At 37.3% G+C, this 20637-nt stretch overlaps 1 long non-coding RNA gene across 6 annotated transcripts; it reads left to right on the forward strand.

Annotated features, from left to right (window-relative positions):
* Positions 1-1369: 1369 nt before the first annotated feature.
* On the forward strand, positions 1370-20502 carry LOC143879876 (uncharacterized). 6 transcript variants are annotated; one of them, XR_013251424.1, is made up of 7 exons: positions 1370-1989; positions 6844-7882; positions 8441-8524; positions 10925-11050; positions 16796-17837; positions 18380-18463; positions 20005-20502. It is a non-coding gene; the product is annotated as an uncharacterized LOC143879876 (long non-coding RNA). The 6 variants fall into 6 exon arrangements; XR_013251427.1 differs by having other exon boundaries at positions 16796-16885; positions 18380-20502; XR_013251425.1 differs by having other exon boundaries at positions 6844-6933; positions 7663-7882; positions 16796-20502.
* Positions 20503-20637: the final 135 nt, after the last annotated feature.

A 20637-nucleotide genomic window follows, 5' to 3' on the forward strand; every position in this document is an offset into this window, starting at 1 on the left:
CGCCAAAAAAAGCGCCCTACAGCCTATGCTGTGGGTCCACCATTTGCCAAAACCCACATGTGTTACAAAAGCAAGAAAGAGAAGCGGGAGGAACTTTATTGGTGCACCTCATCGAGATGAAAATAATTCGCAACTTTTTGTAGCCTGTATCAATTGAGCCACACCAATATCACAAAACTAGCTTAAATAAATGCTACGATGTAGTAGACAATATGAATATTTGTTCAAAACCAATAGCACTAAAGGATCTTTTATGTGATGTTGGAGCCACTCAAATGTTAAGAAACAACTCAATAATTCAAGTATCAATCTAGCCACATCGTCATTGTAAAATTGGCAAAACTACTAGAAATAGTGTGGGCTCACATTTTTGGGGTGATCCAAAGCATTCATTTGGAAGGCCCTTCATAGATTTGGTGTGTATAAGAAATCAGATCCATAGGATCATCCTAACCCATCCAAGAGTGGAGGGAAAAAAATAGACGGGCATTGTTTGTCCACAAATCTGCCCATCTTTTCCTTCCACTTTTGGATGGGTTAATTTTTTTGTGGGCACCCTATCTAGGTAAGGGCATTCCTAATGAATGCTTTGGATCAGCCCAAAAATGTGTGCCCAATCTGATTTTTCGCACTCGAGAGCAGGTTAGGTTAGCTTATCTACGCTCGAGCGCAGGAATACTAAGCCCTAACAATATACTTACAATACTTTTGTGCAAAAAATCCTATTTTGATTCGCCCATAAACAGGATAATTACATTTACACCCCCTCTAGTTTCTGACATATCCACTTCCACCCCTATAGTTTAAAACGTGACAAATACACCCCTGTAAGTTTCAATTTGTTTAAGGTTTGCCCCCTTAGCTGAAGCTTCGTCCATAGATTGAAGGGTTAGGATGATCCGATGGTGTGCCCAAAAAATCAGCTCCATCGGATCATCCTAACCCTTTAATCTATGGACGAACCTTCAGTTGAGGGGGCCTACCTTAAACAAATTGAAACTACAGGGGTGTATTTGTCACGTTTTAAACTATAGGCGTGGAAGTGGATGTGTCAGAAACTAGAGGGGGTGGTAAATGTAATTATCCCTAAAAAAATATTCAATATAAATGTTTAATTTGAAAAAAAATTCATTATGATTTATGACCGGGGTAGAATCAGAATACGTCCTATTGGAGCGGGAAATGGTGTCATTCTGGTCTTCTGATTCCATTCATTTTTTTTAACAGAATTCTTGAAAAATGGTGGAATCGGAATAGGAAAGGTGGAATCGTATTCAGGCGGAAACGTCTATTTAAACCCAGAGGAAAAACCCTAGAGAAGCCGTAGCATATGTCTTCGTTATTTCGTTCCTCTCCTCTGCTCTATCGATTAGGGTTTCCACTGTATTTCATTTAATTTGTCGATTCTTTAAAACCCAAAGCAATATCTCGTAAGTTATTTTTCAAAATTTTAAAGATAAATGATATCTTAGTTTTTGAGCTTTAGAATCCTTCACATTCTCTGATTTTATACATATCTACCAGATTTTTTTTTTTTTCCTTTATGAATATCTCATCGTTGAGGAAGAACAAAGCCTTGACCATTGATCTAAAGGCTTAATCCCTATCTAAAAGCCTTGTCTCAGAACTTTAGGTTCTTTCCTAAAAAGAGTTACAGATTTGAAACTAGGGTTTTGAGTAATCGGAATCAGGTAAAAGATTTTGTTTGTTTTGAGGTGTCTTAGGTTTTGAGCCTCTAGCTCAATGGTAAAGGCTTTGTTTTTTTGACCTAGAGGTCGGTGGTTCAATTCCAGCTTACCTACCCAAAAAAAAACTTAAAAAAATTCGTAGGTTTTTATCCTTTGACTTCTCTTTGTTCTTAAGATGCCGCTAGGGTAAAGACAGAGAGATAAAAGTGATTCGCGGTGCCGAATCGAGGTGGACAATGAAATGCCTGAAGTTTTTTCTCTCAATCTTTCTAGCGGGGTGGATTTTGTCGTCGCTCCTCTGGTTAGTAGAATTGTTTTGACCTACATTTTCGATAAGATGCTTCATAAGCTTGTTAGAATTTGTAGCTTATTTGAACCACATTATGATAATGATAGAAAATCCTGGTTTTACAGTTGAAATCTATGCATCATAGAAGTAGTAGTTTTTAATTCTTTAAATCAAAGCTATAATTGAAAACTACGAATTAAGAAGGTCGACAATGACATGCCTTAAGTTTTGGCTTTCAATCTTTCTGGCACCATTGAATTTTTAATCGCTCCTCTGGTTAGTATAATTGGTTTGACCTTCATTTTTCGATAAAATGCTCCACAAGCTTGTTAGAATTTTTAGCTTATTTGAACTGCATCATGATAATGATAGAAAATCGTTGTTTTACGGTTGAAATCCGTGCATCATCTTGGGGTTTTTGGGATTTCATAGTTGAGTTGTTGTGTTTGACAACTATTATCCTTTATAGAGTAATTTTCCTTTTTATATTTTTTTTCTTTTGATTTTTCAATGAGTTGGTTGGATGCTTTGGTGCAACGTCGGAATGATTGAGCTGGTTATTCTTGAAATGCCTATCCAACATGGATAAAATATGCTGATTGATTTGGGACTCGGCTAAGTCTAGTATGTTGGCTGAGCTATGAGTACTGACTCTGTGCTCTAATTATAAATTTGAGCTATATGAATCATAAAGATAAAGTTTTGATGCATTCTGGCAGTGAATGTAAAATGTCACGACGCCAGTTTTTTTTTTAGAAATGGTTTCTTAACTTGCCCATCTCCTTTCTTTAGTTGAAATGCATTTTCACCTTTTTTACATTATTTATGAGATGTGGTTGGTAATCACCATTCTTTAGGATACACACCTTGAATGCTTACTGAATTCGTTGGTTTTTTATGCAACATTTGATCGATGCAATGTGTAGAACTTTTTACCACTTCCAACTAAATGCGTATCATGCTTCTGAGTATTGTTAATTTTCCATCTTTAATGTGAATTGATTGTAAAGGATCAAATTACTGTACGGTACAAGAGTGGCACCTTCCTCTTGTTTGTTCTTTTGAAAGAGTATGTGATAATTGTTTCCTTCGACACTTTCAAACCATAGAGGTAGTCTTGTTTTAGAAGCTTACGTATTGGCTGGTCATTTTTGGAAAGCTTGTATGCTACTAGAAAGGTGGTGGCAATTTTTTTATGTTCTTAGTTATGCTAAGCGTGAGTCATGAGAGTGTCTTCGATTTTAATAATTTTTTTGAACCATTGTTCTTTCCTTAATAAATGTACTTTTGTGATTTTATATTTCTTAGCATATGTATTATGGTGTTGCTTGCACAGAACACAGTTCCATTAATGACATGAATGATTAAAATCATCCGGTGGCCAATTAGCCAGTCACATAACAGCCACCTGGATGCTTTTGTGTGAATGGTCAGTAAGCTCACCTATAGTACTGATATGATGGTATCACACTGAGGAAATATAATTCTGTTTTCTCTAAAATACCATCATGTAAATTTGAATAAATTGATGTGCATGGGAGGCTGTAGACGCAGAGAGCCATATGAATTTCCCATTATCCACTTGAATCCACTTGAAACTTTCTCTTTTATGGTTTTTCTTCGAGTAAATGACTCTTTCAAATCATTGTTTTCTTTAATAAATTTACTGTGGTTTATATTTCTTAGTACATATACATATGAGAAAAGGGTTGCTGCGCTCGAGCGCACCTATGCTTAGCTGCGCTCGAGCACAGAAACAGGGGGGTGGGGCCATTGGGGGGGGTGATCCTAAGCATTCATTTGGAAAGCCCCATCATGGATGGGGGGCCTACCAAAATTCAGCTCCATTGGATCACCAATGGGTGTCCATTTTTTATTTATTTTTGAATGGTACCAATGGGTGTCCATTTGTGGGGCCAAAAATGGACAAATACTGTTTGTCCACAAATCTGTCCATTTTTGGCCCCACAAATGGACACCCTAAGGTGATCCAATGGAGCTGATTTTTGGTGGACACCCTACCTATGAAAGGGCCCATCAAATGAATGCTTTGGATCCCACCCAAAATGTGGCCCCACCCTGTTTCTGTGCTCGAGTGCAGCAAATGCATGCTCTCTCTCTCTCTCTGTCTCTGTCTCTCTCTCTCTCTCTCTCTGTCTCTGTCTCTCTCTCTCTCTCTATATATATATATATATTATGGTATTGGTAGTACGTAAAGCTGTTCCACTGTTCTCATGAATGATTAGAATCATCTGGTGGCCAATTAGCCAGTCACATAACAGCCAACTGGCTTCTTTTTGTGTGAATGGTCAGTAAGCTCACCTATAGTACTGAGATGATAGTATCACACTGAGGAATATAATTCTGTTTTCTCTAAAATACCATCATGTACATTTGAATAAATTGATGTGCATGGGAGGCCGCAGACGCAGAGAGCCATATGGATTTCCCATTATCCACTTGAATCCACTTGAAACTTTCTTTTCTTTTATGGTTTTTCTTCGAATAAATGACTTTTCTAATCAGTGTTCTCTCTTTAATAAATTGACAGTGGTTTATATTTCTAAGTACACACACACACACACACATATGAGAATAGTGTTCCTGCGCAGCTGCTCAGATAGCTTATCTGAGCAGCTGCTTCAAAAACTCATGTGACCCACATTTTTGGGGTGATCCAAAGCATTCATTTTAAAGGCCCTTCCATGGATAGGGTGTGTACCAAAAATCAGCCCTATAGGATCTTCCTAACCCAATCAAAGGTGGAGGGGAAAATGGACAGACACTGTTTCTGACCATTTTTTCCTCCACAAATGGCAGGGTTAGGTTGATCCTAAAGGGCTCATTTTTGGTACACACTATCCATGGAAGGGCCTTCCAAATGATTGCTTTGGATCACCCCAAAAATGTGGGGCCACATGAGTTTTTGAAGCAGCTGCTCAGATAAGCTATCTGAGCAGCTGCGCAGGAACACTTCTCTCTCTCTGTCTGTCTGTCTCTCTCTCTCTCTCTCTCTCTATATATATATATATATATATATATATATATATATATATATATATATATATATGAGAATAGAGTTCCTAAGGTGTCACCTCATATAGCTTATATGAGGTGGCGCTTAAAAACATAAGGGGCCCACTTTATTTGGATGATCCAAAGCATTCATTTGATAGGCCCTCACATAGATAGGGTGTGCCCAAAAAATCAACTTCATAGGATCATCCTAACCCTTCCATTTGTGGAGGTTGAAATGGATGGGTATAAACCTCCATAAATCAGTCCATTTTTAACCTCCATAAATGGAAGGGTTAGGATGATCCTATGGACCTGATTTTTTGTAGGCACCATATCCATCTAATGGCCTTTCAAATGAGTGGTTTCGAACACCTCAAAAATGTGGGTCCCTTATGTTTTGTGAGCGCCACCTCATATAAGCTATATGAGGTGACACCTTAGGAACTCTATTCTCATATATATATATACATATATATATATATATATATATATATATATATATATATATATATATATATATAATGGTATTGGTAGTACATAAAGCACTTCTTGATAATGGATAGTGGCTCGATATAACCACCTTTTCAAGAATGGGTAGTGGGCTTATTAGAAGATCAAGGACGCCTAATTACCTAGTCTTTTGGTCTGCAAAGGTGAGTGTAACCATAGGTTCTTTGATAATGGATGCCTCCTCCTTTTCCGCGGGTCCCAGAACCTTCAAGAGACTAAGAAGAGAGATCCCGGACCTTTCCGAATGGTTTGAGCACCGTCGATGGGTTCGAAGCTTACAATACAATAGGACTTTGGCCTCTGTAAAAACACCCACTCTCCCTAAACAGGTTAAAAAGTCACTCAAATGTCAATGGCGGGATTTCCAGGTGGAGTATGAAATGGTTGCTGAAGAACTTTTGCCGATCACAGGTACTTACAATTTAAAGGATATTTGTATACCAATTTACAAATTTCCTTTCTTTCAAGGCTGGTTGGACTTTGCAAATGATTTAAGGCGGTCAGAATGGGAGGCAAAGAAAAATCTTAGCCTCCGGAAACTAGCTGATTTGATTTCAATTCGGATGAACCCTACAGAAGAGGTCCCCCTCCCGCAGCCCGCCCCAGAATATTGGCCTGATGACATGGAACTGGAATTGGACATTGGAGTTCTAGCAGCGGAGTTGAGTGATTGTGCTTGATAATTGTTGGGCTCAGGTTCTTCGCTCTTTGGTTCAAAAGGTTTTAAAAGAAAGGGATTGACAAAGGAATAGAGGAGAGGATTATGTGCAGATTAGAATTAGGTGAAGTTCCTGAATCATGTGGAGTACAAGAGAGGAAAGGAATAGTTGGTTTTTTCTAAACTTACTATGGTTACTTTTTATTGGCTTCGGGTATGCCCGTGCTAATTTGTTAATATTTTGTATAGCAGGATGGGACCCCTGGTCCCGAATGCCTTCTGAATATTAATGTAATATATCATCTTTCAAAAAAAAAGTACATAAAACAGTTCCACTGTTCTCATGAATGATTAGAATCATCTGGTGGCCAATTAGCCAGTCACATAACAGCAACTGGCTGCCTTTTTTATGTGAATGGTCAGTAAGCTCACCTATAGTACTGTGGTGTTGGTTTCACACGGAGGAAATATTACTTTGTTTTCACTGGAATACCATCACCTACACTTGAATATATTGGCGTGGAGGGTACATCACATGTTCAGAGAGCATCTGAATGCTTCATTCTATGTTCCTATTGTGAAATTCCCATAATCCATTTGTATCTTTCTTTTCTTCTCTGATATTTCCTTTTTTTTTTGAATGCTTCTCTCATATTTTATACTGCTATTTTTTTTTGTAGAGTTAGTACCATCAATATACTGGGAGCAAAATACAGAATGGTGCAAATTCATCTGAATCTATTCTATGTGACGGAACTGCTAGGATCTAGGTACAGACTTCATACCATGTGCAATACAACTATTTTTTATTTGTTTCTCCCATGGTTAATTCTTTTTAGCGATGTTTTAAGCTGATTAACATAGCCTGGCGAAATGAGCGAATAAGAGACTAAATTGTGAAAAACGTGGAGAATCTTCACATGAGTGAACTGATCTTTAGAAGTTGATTGAAAAATACAAGGATATAAATATTGAATACAGCTTCTGAGAATGGCACACACATCGGGAATGGTAGGAGTATGGCTTCTTCTTTTTCCAACCTTATTGTTTTGTGGTGCTTTTTTCTCGTTTTTTGTGTCTATCATGTTGTTATAACTTCAGATCTCTTGTCTTTCTTGTTCTTGGGTTTCTTACAATGATTTTTGCGAAGGGACATGTATGCTTGATTGGGAGTATTTGGCTTTCATTTTGTCTTTATTGATATCTTTATATGGGTATCTAGCTCAAGATACTTATGAAGATCTATAGACAAGCTTTTTAATTTAAAGCAATGTTTAAACATTTGTACTCAGTTAAGAACTCACTCAAGGTAAGACTAAGTTTACTTAGGTATTAATGATTGGCATTGGTGAGTTTTTATTGACTCAGCCTAGTCAAAGGTGAAAGGAGCTTTTGATTGACTCAACAGGGTCGACGAAACTGAGTCGAATCCATAATTGACTCAGGATTTTTAACCCTGACTAAAAGTACATTCTTTTGTTTATGAACGGCTGCTCCAGGTGCACAAGTTTTATCCAACCAGTGATGGCATTAAAGCTACACAATGGCATTAACATCCTCCTTATACCCTTGTATACACCATCGTTTTTTGGAAGAAACGTGCCTTTGGATTGCTGGGATGGGTGTTTGCAGGTGAAATCACATAATGATGTGGCATACTTGGAAACTGCTTAGGTTTTCAAATTACTTAGCGTGGCAAGGCTTGCTCCTTCCAAACCTGTGAGCTTTTCATTCACATTCTAATTTCATCATAATTCCTTTAATTATCTTAGGTCTATGAGTTATAATCATAGGGGTGACTCATGTTTCCTTCATTTTTGTTAAAAATATCAACTGATGCATTACATTTGTTTCCACTATCGTATTTATAAATAAAGACATTGTTGATATTGATACTATGTATCTTACCTGGATTTTACTGTTGTTACTTATCACAAGCATCCATGAGAAACTGTTTTTGTTGATCTATAATTGATTGCCCTTTGTAAAATTGAATATAACATCTCAAAAGGTTTTTTGTATTATTACATTGTAGTAAATCCCCCCACTGCCTGTAAAATTGAATATAACATCTCAAAAGGTTTTGGGCATTATTACATTGCAGTGAAGTTCACTATTCTTAAATCATTCTATAAGATTTCAGAAATTGAGAATTGGCAGTTCACTTTTTGGAGAAAAGCAATTTTCTATTGCAGCAGTTGCTTTAGTAATCTAGAATGCATTCATGATTTTTGGTTTTTAATTTTTTTTGGCTATTTTTCATATTTACACATCCAGATCACTTGGCTAAGCAAAGCAATCAGCGATATAAGAAGTTGAGGTCTCAGATACCTAGCGATACTGGATCGTTAATGGTGCATGGTAAGCTGCTAGAGTCCTTTTCATGGTTTTCATTTTGATATCCTCTTTAAATCAGGGGTCAAAAGTACTTCGTATTGTGTGGACATGAAAAAAATCAAATTGACTCGTTGAGCCTGGTACACTCTATTTTTTAAATTCCTATAAAATGGGTTTTTTCCTATGATTTGTGGACACGGACACGTGTCGACACTGACACGGAGTGTCGGACACGGCAAACCCCCAAAATTTAGAAACGGGGACACGGCTAAAATAGAAAGTATATATAATCATAATTTATCGATACGGATTTGTGTGTCGAGTTTCGACACGGATATGAGTTGTCTAATATTATTACATGTAAAAATCTAGAAATGGTGACATAGAAATACACATAAAATTATTGATTATTGCACAAATAAGTGTCTACACACCCACATTAACTCTAACACTCTTAAAAGTGTCCAAAGGAGTGTCGACATTTGTGGACATGCGTGTCGTGTCGGACACGGCAGGACACGTGTGTCGACAATAAATTGGAAGTGTCGGCTAAATCATAGGTTTTTCCAAATTGAATTTTGTTTGACTGGTGAGAAAAATTGTAAATGAAGTTAGAAGCTTGTGGAAAAATGTTACCATTGAAGGAAAAGTGAGAAAATTTTTTGTTTATAAATATGATATTGTATTGTTAATATTAAAATAATTCAAAACATTAAAAAGAAAATCATTAATATCAGACGATGCTACTGAAAGAAATAGCCCCATAAAAAGAACCCAAAGTAAGTAAAATGGATTACATGGTATTTCACATTGCATGCATATTTGTTGTATAACAACACAAAATTAGAAAACATTTTAGTAAATAAAGGAAGGCAGAATCTTCAAAAAGCCCTAATATCAGTTACAAATGCATTTGCTGGACACAAATTGAGAACTACAGAGGAAAGATAAAGATTGACCCCATCTGATGTGCATCTCAATCTGCCATCCTACCTCTCCATGTGTCTAGTCAGCACATGGATTTCTGAATGGGTGCCCCATTTAGAGACATATCCGATTCCAACACTTCATAAGTTCGGCCAGACATTTATAGGTCACTTATCACTTTCTTTGAGTTCTAATCTATCTCAATATATTTCATGCTATAATCACATTATTATTTGTAGACTTGATTATCCATGCATCATTTTTCTTGAAACTTACTGATTTTGACACCTGTGCCCGCACTGGATTCCGACACCCTACCCATACCATGCAGCATAACTAGTAGGGATATTTATAATCATTTCAGTCTCATTATCCTGAGAAGAATTCCCAAAATCAGATCCATAGGATCATCCTAACCCATCCAAGAGTGGAGGGAAAAAAATTGGACAGACACGGTTTGTCCACAAATCTGCCCATCTTTTCCTTCCACTTTTGGATGGGTTAATTTTTTTGTGGACACCCTATCTAGGTAAGGGCATTCCAAATGAATGCTTTGGATCAGCCCAAAAATGTGTGCCCAATCTGTTTTTTCACACTCGAGAGAGCAGGTTAGCTTATCTACGCTCGAGCGCAGGAACACTAAGCCCTAACAATATACTTACAATACTTTTGTGCAAAAAATCCTAAGCTGCATCCTATTTTGATTCGCCCATAAACAGAATAAAAAATATTCAATATAAATGTTTAATTTGAAAAAAAATTCATTATGATTTATGACCGGGGTAGAATCAGAATACGTCCTATTGGAGCGGGAAATGGTGTCATTCTGGTCTTCTGATTCCATTCATTTTTTTAACAGAATTCTTGAAAAATGGTGGAATCGGAATAGAAAAGGTGGAATCTTATTTAAGCGGAAACGTCTATTTAAACCCAGAGGAAAAACCCTAGAGAAGCCGTAGCATATGTCTTCGTTATTTCGTTCCTCTCCTCTGCTCTATCGATTAGGGTTTCCACTGTATTTCATTTAATTTATCGATTCTTTAAAACCCAAAGCAATATCTCGTAAGTTATTTTTCAAATTTTTAAAGATAAATGATATCTTAGTTTTTGAGCTTTAAAATCCCTCACATTCTCTGATTTTATACATATTTACCAGATTTTTTTTTTTTTTTCCTTTATGTTTATCTCATCTTTGAGGAAGAACAAAGCCTTGACCATTGATCTAAAGGCTTAATCCCTATCTAAAAGCCTTGTCTTAGAACTTTAGGTTCTTTCCTAAAAAGAGTTACAGATTTGAAACTAGGGTTTTGAGTAATCGGAATCAGGTAAAAGATTTTGTTTGTTTTGAGGTGTCTTAGGTTTTGAGCCTCTAGCTCAATGGTAAAGGCTTTGTTTTTTTGACCTAGAGGTCGGTGGTTCAATTCCAGCTTACCTACCCAAAAAAAAATTAAAAAAAAATCGTAGGTTTTTATCCTTTTACTTCTCTTTGTTCTTAAGATGCCGCTAGGGAAAAGACAGAGAGATAAAAGTGATTCGCGGTGCCGAATCGAGGTGGACAATGAAATGCCTGAAGTTTTTTCTCTCAATCTTTCTAGCGGGGTGGATTTTGTCGTCGCTCCTCTGGTTAGTAGAATTGTTTTGACCTACATTTTCGATAAAATGCTTCATAAGCTTGTTAGAATTTGTAGCTTATTTGAACCACATTATGATAATGATAGAAAATCCTGGTTTTACAGTTGAAATCTATGCATCATAGAAGTAGTAGTTTTTAATTCTTTAAATCAAAGCTATAATTGAAAACTACGAATTAAGAAGGTTGACAATGACATGCCTTAAGTTTTGGCTTTCAATCTTTCTGGCACCTTTGAATTTTTAATCGCTCCTCTGGTTAGTATAATTGGTTTGACCTTCATTTTTTGATAAAATGCTCCACAAGCTTGTTAGAATTTTTAGCTTATTTGAACTGCATCATGATAATGATAGAAAATCGTTGTTTTACGGTTGAAATCCGTGCATCATCTTGGGGTTTTTGGGATTTCATAATTGAGTTGTTGTGTTTGACAACTATGATCCTTTATAGAGTAATTTTCCTTTTTATATGTTTTTCTTTTGATTTTTCAATGAGTTGGTGGGATGCTTTGGTGCAACGTCGGAATGATAGAGCTGGTTATTCTTGAAATGCTTATCCAACATGGATAAAATATGCTGATTGATTTGGGACTCGGCTAAGTCTAGTATGTTGGCTGAGCTATGAATACTGACTCTGGGCTCTAATTATAAATTTGAGCTATATGAATCATAAAGATAAAGTTTTGATGCATTCTGGCAGTGAATGTAAAATGTCACGACGCCAGTTTTTTTTTAGAAATGGTTTCTTAACTTGCCCATGTCCTTTCTTTAGTTGAAATGCATTTTCACCTTTTTTACATTATTTATGAGACGTGGTTAGTAATCACCATTCTTTAGGATACACACCTTGAATGCTTACTGAATTCGTTGGTTTTTTATGCAACATTTGATCGATGCAATGTGTAGAACTTTTTACCACTTCCAACTAAATGTGTATCGTGCTTCTGAGTATTGTTAATTTTCCATCTTTAATATGAATTGATTGTAAAGGATCAAATTACTGTACGGTACAAGAGTGGTACCTTCCTCTTGTTTGTTCTTTTGAAAGAGTATGGGATAATTGTTTCCTTCGACACTTTCAAACCATAGAGGTAGTCTTGTTTTAGAAGCTTACGTATTGGCTGGTCATTTTTGGAAAGCTTGTATGCTACTAGAAAGGTGGTGGCAATTTTTTTATGTTCTTAGTTATGCTAAGCGTGAGTCATGAGAGTGTCTTCGATTTTAGTAATTTTTTTGAATCATTGATCTTTCCTTAATAAATGTACTTTTGTGATTTTATATTTCTTAGCATATGTATTATGGTGTTGCTTGCACAGAACACAGTTCCATTAATGACATGAATGATTAAAATCATCCGGTGGCCAATTAGCCAGTCACATAACAGCCACCTGGATGCTTTTGTGTGAATGGTCAGTAAGCTCACCTATAGTACTGATATGATGGTATCACACTGAGGAAATATAATTCTGTTTTCTCTAAAATACCATCACGTAAATTTGAATAAATTGATGTGCATGGGAGGCTGTAGACGCAGAGAGCCATATGAATTTCCCATTATCCACTTGAATCCACTTGAAACTTTCTCTTTTATGGTTTTTCTTCAAGTAAATGACTCTTTCAAATCATTGTTTTCTTTAATAAATTTACTGTGGTTTATATTTCTTAGTACATATACATATGAGAAAAGGGTTGCTGCGCTCGAGCGCAGCTAGGCTTAGTTGCGCTCTAGCACAGAAACAGGGGGTTGGGGCCATTGGGGGGGGTGATCCTAAGCATTCATTTGGAAGGCCCCATCATGGATGGGGGGCCCTACCAAAAATCAGCTCCATTGGATCACCAATGGGTGTCCATTTTTTGTTTTGTTTTTATGAATGGTACCAATGGGTGTCCATTTGTGGGGCAAAAAATGGACGGATACTGTTTGTCCACAAATCTGTCCATTTTTGGCCCCACAAATGGACACCCTAAGGTGATCCAATGGAGCTGATTTTTGGTGGACACCTTACCCATGAAAGGGCCCATCAAATGAATGCTTTGGATCCCACCCAAAATGTGGCCCCACTCTGTTTCTGTGCTCGAGTGCAGCAAATGCCTGCTCTCTCTCTCTCTCTCTCTCTATATATATATATATATATATATATATATATATATATATATATATATATATATATATTGAGGAAAGTGTTTCTACTCGGTCCCCTAGATAAGCTTATCTACTCCTCCCTTTAAAAAAATACAGTGGGCCCACGCTGTTTGGATGATCCAAAGCATTCATTTGATAGGTCTTAACATAGATAGGGTGTGCCCAAAAAATCAGCACCAAAGGGTCATCCTAGCCCTTCGTTTTGTTGGGCACACCGTGTCCAAAATGGACGCATATAAACGTGGACGTTTATATGTGTCCATTCTAGGCACCACAAGGCACTACAAAACGAAGGGCTAGGATGACCCTTTGGTGCTGATTTTTTGGGCACACCCTATCTATGTTAAGACCTATCAAATGAATGCTTTGGATCATCCAAACAGCGTGGGCCCACTGTATTTTTTTAAAGGGAGGAGTAGATAAGCTTATCTAGGGGACCGAGTAGAAACACTTTCCTCATATATATTATGGTATTGGTAGTACGTAAAGCTGTTCCACTGTTCTCATGAATGATTAGAATCATCTGGTGGCCAATTAGCCAGTCACATAACAGCCAACTGGCTTCTTTTTGTGTGAATGGTCAGTAAGCTCACCTATAGTACTGAGATGATAGTATCACACTGAGGAATATAATTCTGTTTTCTCTAAAATACCATCATGTACATTTGAATAAATTGATGTGCATGGGAGGCCGCAGACGCAGAGAGCCATATGGATTTCCCATTATCCACTTGAATCCACTTGAAACTTTCTTTTCTTTAATGGTTTTTCTTCGATTAAATGACTTTTCTAATCAGTGTTCTCTCTTTAATAAATTGACTGTGGTTTATATTTCTAAGCACGCGCTCACACATACACACATATGAGAATAGTGTTCCTGCGCAGCTGCTCAGATAGCTTATCTGAGCAGCTGCTTCAAAAACTCATGTGGCCCACATTTTTGGGGTGATCCAAAGCATTTATTTTAAAGGCCCTTCCATGGATAGGGTGTGTACCAAAAATCAGCCCTATAGGATCTTCCTAACCCAATCAAAGGTGGAGGGGAAAATGGACAGACACTGTTTCTGACCATTTTTTCCCTCCACAAATGGCAGGGTTAGGTTGATCCTAAAGGGCTCATTTTTGGTACACACTATCCATGGAAGGGCCTTCCAAATGATTGCTTTGGATCACCCCAAAAATGTGGGGCCACATGAGTTTTTGAAGCAGCTGCTCAGATAAGCTATCTGAGCAGCTGCGCAGGAACACTTCTCTCTCTCTGTCTCTCTCTCTCTCTCTCTCTCTCTATATATATATATATATATATATATATATATATATATATATATATATATATATACATATGAGAATAGAGTTCCTAAGGTGTCACCTCATATAGCTTATATGAGGTGGCGCTTAAAAACATAAGGGGCCCACTTTATTTGGATGATCCAAAGCATTCATTTGATAGGCCCTCACATAGATAGGGTGTGCCCAAAAAATCAACTTCATAGGATCATCCTAACCCTTCCATTTGTGGAGGTTGAAATGGATGGGTATAAACCTCCATAAATCTGTCCATTTTTAACCTCCATAAATGGAAGGGTTAGGATGATCCTATGGACCTGATTTTTTGTAGGCACCATATCCACCTAAGGGCCTTTCAAATGAGTGGTTTCGATCACCTCAAAAATGTGGGCCCCTTATGTTTTGTGAGCGCCACCTCATATAAGCTATATGAGGTGACACCTTAGGAACTCTATTCTCATATATATATATATATATAATGGTATTGGTAGTACATAAAGCACTTCTTGATAATGGATAGTGGCTCAATCAACCTCGATATAACCACCTTTTCAAGAATGGGTATTGGGCTTATTAAAAGATCTAGTCTTTTGGTCTGCAAAGGTGAGTGTAACCATAGGTTCTTTGATGATGGATGCCTCCTCCTTTTCCGCGGGTCCCAGAACTTTCAAGAGACTAAGAAGAGAGATCCCGGACCTTTCCGAATGGTTTGAGCACCGTCGATGGGTTCGAAGCTTACAATACAATAGGACTTTTGCCTCTGTAAAAACACCCACTCTCCCTAAACAGGTTAAAAAGTCACTCAAATGTCAATGGCGGGATTTCCAGGTGGAGTATGAAATTGTTGCTGAAGAACTTTTGCCGATCACAGGTAGGGGTGTAAACGAGCCGAGCCGAGCCGAGCTTGGCCAGGCTCGGCTCGGCTCGTTAAGCTCAAAAGCCAGGCTCGGCTCGGGCTCGGGCTCGAACCAGGCTCGGCTCGGTCAGGCTCGGCCAGGCTCGCGAGCCTTATCGAGCTTGAATTATATTAATTTTACACCCCTCATTTTCCCTGGACAGCCCTATCTAGTGTTTTTTTACTACTCTTTTTACACTAGGGGCGTGGTCCAAGTTACAAATGGGGTTCCAAAAAAGAAGTGACATATTTTGCCTCCCCCTTTCACTCCCTAGACAACCCTTTTAGTGTATATATTAATATATAATATATATATTTAAATATATTAAATTCTTAACGAGCCTTAACGAGCCGAGCCTGGCCTAACTCTGGCTCTGCTCGTTAAGCTTAACGAGCTGGCTCGGCTCGGCTCGGCTCGTTAAGGATTCGAGCCGAGCTCGAGCGAGCTTCCGAGCCCGAGCCAAAATTGACACCCTTAATCACAAGTACTTACAATTTAAAGGATATTTGTATACCAATTTACAAATTTCCTTTCTTTCAAGGCTGGTTGGACTTTGCAAATGATTTAAGGCGGTCAGAATGGGAGGCAAAGAAAAATCTTAGCCTCCGGAAACTAGCTGATTTGATTTCAATTCGGATGAACCGTACAGAAGAGGTCCCCCTCCCGCAGCCCGCCCCCAGAATATTGGCCTGATGACATGGAACTGGAATTGGACATTGGAGTTCTAGCAGCGGAGTTGAGTGATTGTGCTTGATAATTGTTGGGCTCAGGTTCTTCGCTCTTTGGTTCAGAAGGTTTTAAAAGAAAGGGATTGACAAAGGAATAGAGGAGAGGATTATGTGCAGATTAGAATTAAGTGAAGTTCCTGAATCATGTGGAGTACAAGAGAGGAAAGGAATAGTTGGTTTTTTCTAAACTTACTATGGTTACTTTTTATTGGCTTCGGTATGCCCGTGCTAATCTGTTAATATTTTGTATAGCAGGATGGGACCCCTGGTCCCGAATGCCTTCTGAATATTAATGAAATATATCATCTTTCAAAAAAAAGTACATAAAACAGTTCCACTGTTCTCATGAATGATTAGAATCATCTGGTGGCCAATTAGCCAGTCACATAACAGCAACTGGCTGCCTTTTTTGTGTGAATGGTCAGTAAGCTCACCTATAGTACTGTGGTGTTGGTTTCACACGGAGGAAATATTACTTTGTTTTCACTAGAATACCATCACCTACACTTGAATATATTGGCGTGGAGGGTACATCACATGTTCAGAGAGCATCTGAATGCTTCATTCTATGTTCCTATTTTGAAATTCCCATAATCCATTTGTATCTTTCTTTTCTTCTCTGATATTTACCTTTTTTTTTTTTGAATGCTTCTCTCATATTTTATACTGCTATTTTTTTTTGTAGAGTAAGTACCATCAATATACTGGGAACAAAATACAGAATGGTGTAAATTCATCTGAATCTATTCTATGTGACGGAACTGCTTGGATCTAGGTACAGACTTCATACCATGTGCAATACAACTATTTTTTATTTGTTTCTCCGATGGTTAATTCTTTTTAGCGATGTTTTAAGCTGATTAACATAGCCTGGCGAAATGAGCGAATAAGAGACTAAATTGTGAAAAACGTGGAGAATCTTCACATGAGTGAACTGATCTTTAGAAGTTGATTGAAAAATACAAGGATATAAATATTGAATACAGCTTCTGAGAATGGCACACACATCGGGAATGGTAGGAGTATGGCTTCTTCTTTTTCCAACCTTATTGTTTTGTGGTGCTTTTTTCTCGTTTTTTGTGTCTGTCATGTTGTTATAACTTCAGATCTCTTGTCTTTCTTGTTCTTGGGTTTCTTACAATGATTTTAGCGAAGGGTCTATGTGTATGCTTGATTGGGAGTATTTGGCTTTCATTTTGTCTTTATTGATATCTTTATATGGGTATCTAGCTCAAGATACTTATGAAGATCTATAGACAAGCTCTTTAATTTAAAGCAATGTTTAAACATTTGTACTCAGTTAAGAACTCACTCAAGGTAAGACTAAGTTGACTTAGGTATTAATGATTGGCATTGGTGAGTTTTTATTGACTCAGCCTAGTCAAAGGTGAAAGGAGCTTTTGATTGACTCAACAGGGTCGACGAAACTGAGTCGAATCCATAATTGACTCAGGATTTTTAACCGTGAATAAAAGTACATTCTTTTGTTTATGAACGGCTGCTCCAGGTGCACAAGTTTTATCCAACCAGTGATAGCATTAAAGCTACACAATGGCATTAACATCCTCCTTATACCCTTGTATACACTATTGTTTTTTGGAAGAAACATGCCTTTGGATTGCTGGGATGGGTGTTTGCAGGTGAAATCACATAATGATGTGGCATACTTGGAAACTGCTTAGGTTTTCAAATTACTTAGCGTGGCAAGGCTTGCTCCTTCCAAACCTGTGAGCTTTTCATTCATATTCTAATTTCATCATAATTCCTTTAATTATCTTAGGTCTATGAGTTGTAATCATAGGGGTGACTCATGTTTCCTTCATTTTTGTTAAAAATATCAACTGATGCATTACATTTGTTTCCACTATCGTATTTATAAATAAAGACATTGTTGATATTGATACTATGCATCTTACCTGGATTTTACTGTTGTTACTTATCACAAGCATCCATGAGAAACTGTTTTTGTTGATCTATAATTGATTGCCCTTTGTAAAATTGAATATAACATCTCAAAAGGTTTTTTGTATTAATACATTGTAGTAAATCCCCCCACTGCCAGTAAAATTGAATATAACATCTCAAAAGGTTTTGGGTGAAGTTCACTATTCTTAAATCATTCTATAAGATTTCAGAAATTGAGAATTGGCAGTTCACTTTTTGGAGAAAAGCAATTTTCTATTGCAGCAGTTGCTTTAGTAATCTAGAATGCCTTCATGATTTTTGGTTTTTAATTTTTTTTGGCTATTTTTCATATTTACACATCCAGATCACTTGGCTAAGCAAAGCAATCAGCGATATAAGAAGTTGAGGTCTCAGATACCTAGCGATACTGGATCGTTAATGTTGCATGGTAAGCTGCCAGAGTCCTTTTCATGGTTTTCATTTTGATATCCTCTTTAAATCAGGGGTCAAAAGTACTTCGTATTGTGTGGACATGAAAAAAATCAAATTGACTCGTTGAGCCTGGTACACTCTATTTTTCAAATTCATATAAAATGGGTTTTTTCCTATGATTTGTGGACACGGACACGTGTCGACACTAACCCGGAGTGTCGGACACGGCAAACCCCCAAAATTTAGAAACGGGGACACGGCTAAAATAGAAAGTATATATAATCATAATTTATCGATACGGATTCGTATGTCGAGTTTCGACACGGATACGAGTTGTCTGATATTATTACATGTGAAAATCTAGAAATGGTGACATATAAATACACATAAAATTATTGATTATTGCACAAATAAGTGTCTACACGCCCACATTAACTCTAACACTCTTAAAAGTGTCCAAAGGAGTGTCGACATGTGTGGACATGCGTGTCGTGTCGGACACGGCAGGACACGTGTGTCGACAATAAATTGAAAGTGTCGGCTAAATCATAGGTTTTTCCGAATTGAATTTTGTTTGACTGGTGAGAAAAATTGTAAATGAAGTTAGAAGCTTGTGGAAAAATGTTACCATTGAAGGAAAAGTGAGAAATTTTTTGTTTATAAATATGATATTGTATTGTTAATATTAAAATAATTCAAAACATTAAAAAGAAAATCATTAATATCAGACGATGCTACTGAAAGAAATAGCCCCATAAAAAGAACCCAAAGTAAGTAAAATGGATTACATGGTATTTCACACTGCATGCATATTTGTTGTATAACAACACAAAATCAGAAAACATTTTAGTAAATAAAGGAAGGCAGAATCTTCAAAAAGCCCTAATATCAGTTACAAATGCATTTGCTGGACACAAATTGAGAACTATAGAGGAAAGATAAAGATTGACCCCATCTGATGTGCATCTCAATCTGCCATCCTACCTCTCCATGTGTCTAGTCAGCACATGGATTTCTGAATGGGTGCCCCATTTAGAGACATATCCGATTCCAACACTTCATAAATTTGGCTAGACATTTCTAGGTCACTTATCACTTTCTTTGAGTTCTATCTATCTCAATATATTTCATGCTGTAATCATATTATTATTTGTAGACTTGATTATCCATGCATCATTTTTCTTGAAACTTACTGATTTTGACACCTGTGCCCGTGCTGGATTCCGACACCCTACCGTACCGTGCAACATAACTAATAGGGATATTTACAATCATTTCAGTCTCATTATCCTGAGAAAAATTCCCAAAATTTTCCAGTGCCTTCATAATTTTCATGCATTTGTTGTTGGTGGATATGAGTTTCTTATAAGACACTTACTTGCATTGCCTGTGGGTGGTAGAGCTCCTTTGAGATGAAAAGTGTGGCTTTCTTTGTGCATGTTTGGTATGAATGGTGTGTCACATTACTCCTCTTTGCCTATCCACAGCCCTAATGGTCGTTCTTACTGGGTTGGTCTGTAATATATAAATCATCTTCAGATATTTGGGCTTTTGCAGCTATAACCAGTGAGAGATGGAGAAAAAGCCACAAGGTAGCCCTTTGAAGAGGTTTGTCAAATTTATATCAGTCATTGGTCTGAGAGGGAGAGAACTGACTGTTCTCTCATTAGAATTTTAGTAGAATTGTATTTAGGTTTGCTTTCTGAAGAAGTTTGTTCATTGCACATCGGTAATTGATCGAGGGGAGGCACAGAGAGGTAGAGTACCAACTGCCCTCTTGTTAGTTTAAGATAATGACAACCGAAATATTAAGAAGAAATAAACATGATATCTTGGAACAGGGGTGTCAATGGACCTGGACAGTCCAATGGATCAAAAGGGTCCGAATGTTAATAAACATTGTTGGGCAGAGCAACTTGATCAAACCGTGTCGATTGGAATTAATTTCGGATTGTGGACCATATGTATCCACAACTTCCGATGGAACGACCTAGATCTGAGTATAGGGTGCCAATGTATGAAAATACCATTCATATTTTCATTCATTTATGTCTATTGACGACTGTATTTTTCAAAATATTAAAAAAAAAACCCTACTCCAAACCACAAATAAGGTTTTGTTTTACTGCTTTTAGTTTTGATGATGATTTTCCTCTCCCTCCATGACTTTCTTCCCTATTCTCCAACCCT

This window comes from Tasmannia lanceolata, unplaced genomic scaffold, assembly GCF_043159265.1.
Source record: "Tasmannia lanceolata isolate RefF3 unplaced genomic scaffold, GAP_Taslan_0.1 ptg000006l, whole genome shotgun sequence".
Classification (NCBI taxonomy): domain Eukaryota; kingdom Viridiplantae; phylum Streptophyta; class Magnoliopsida; order Canellales; family Winteraceae; genus Tasmannia; species Tasmannia lanceolata.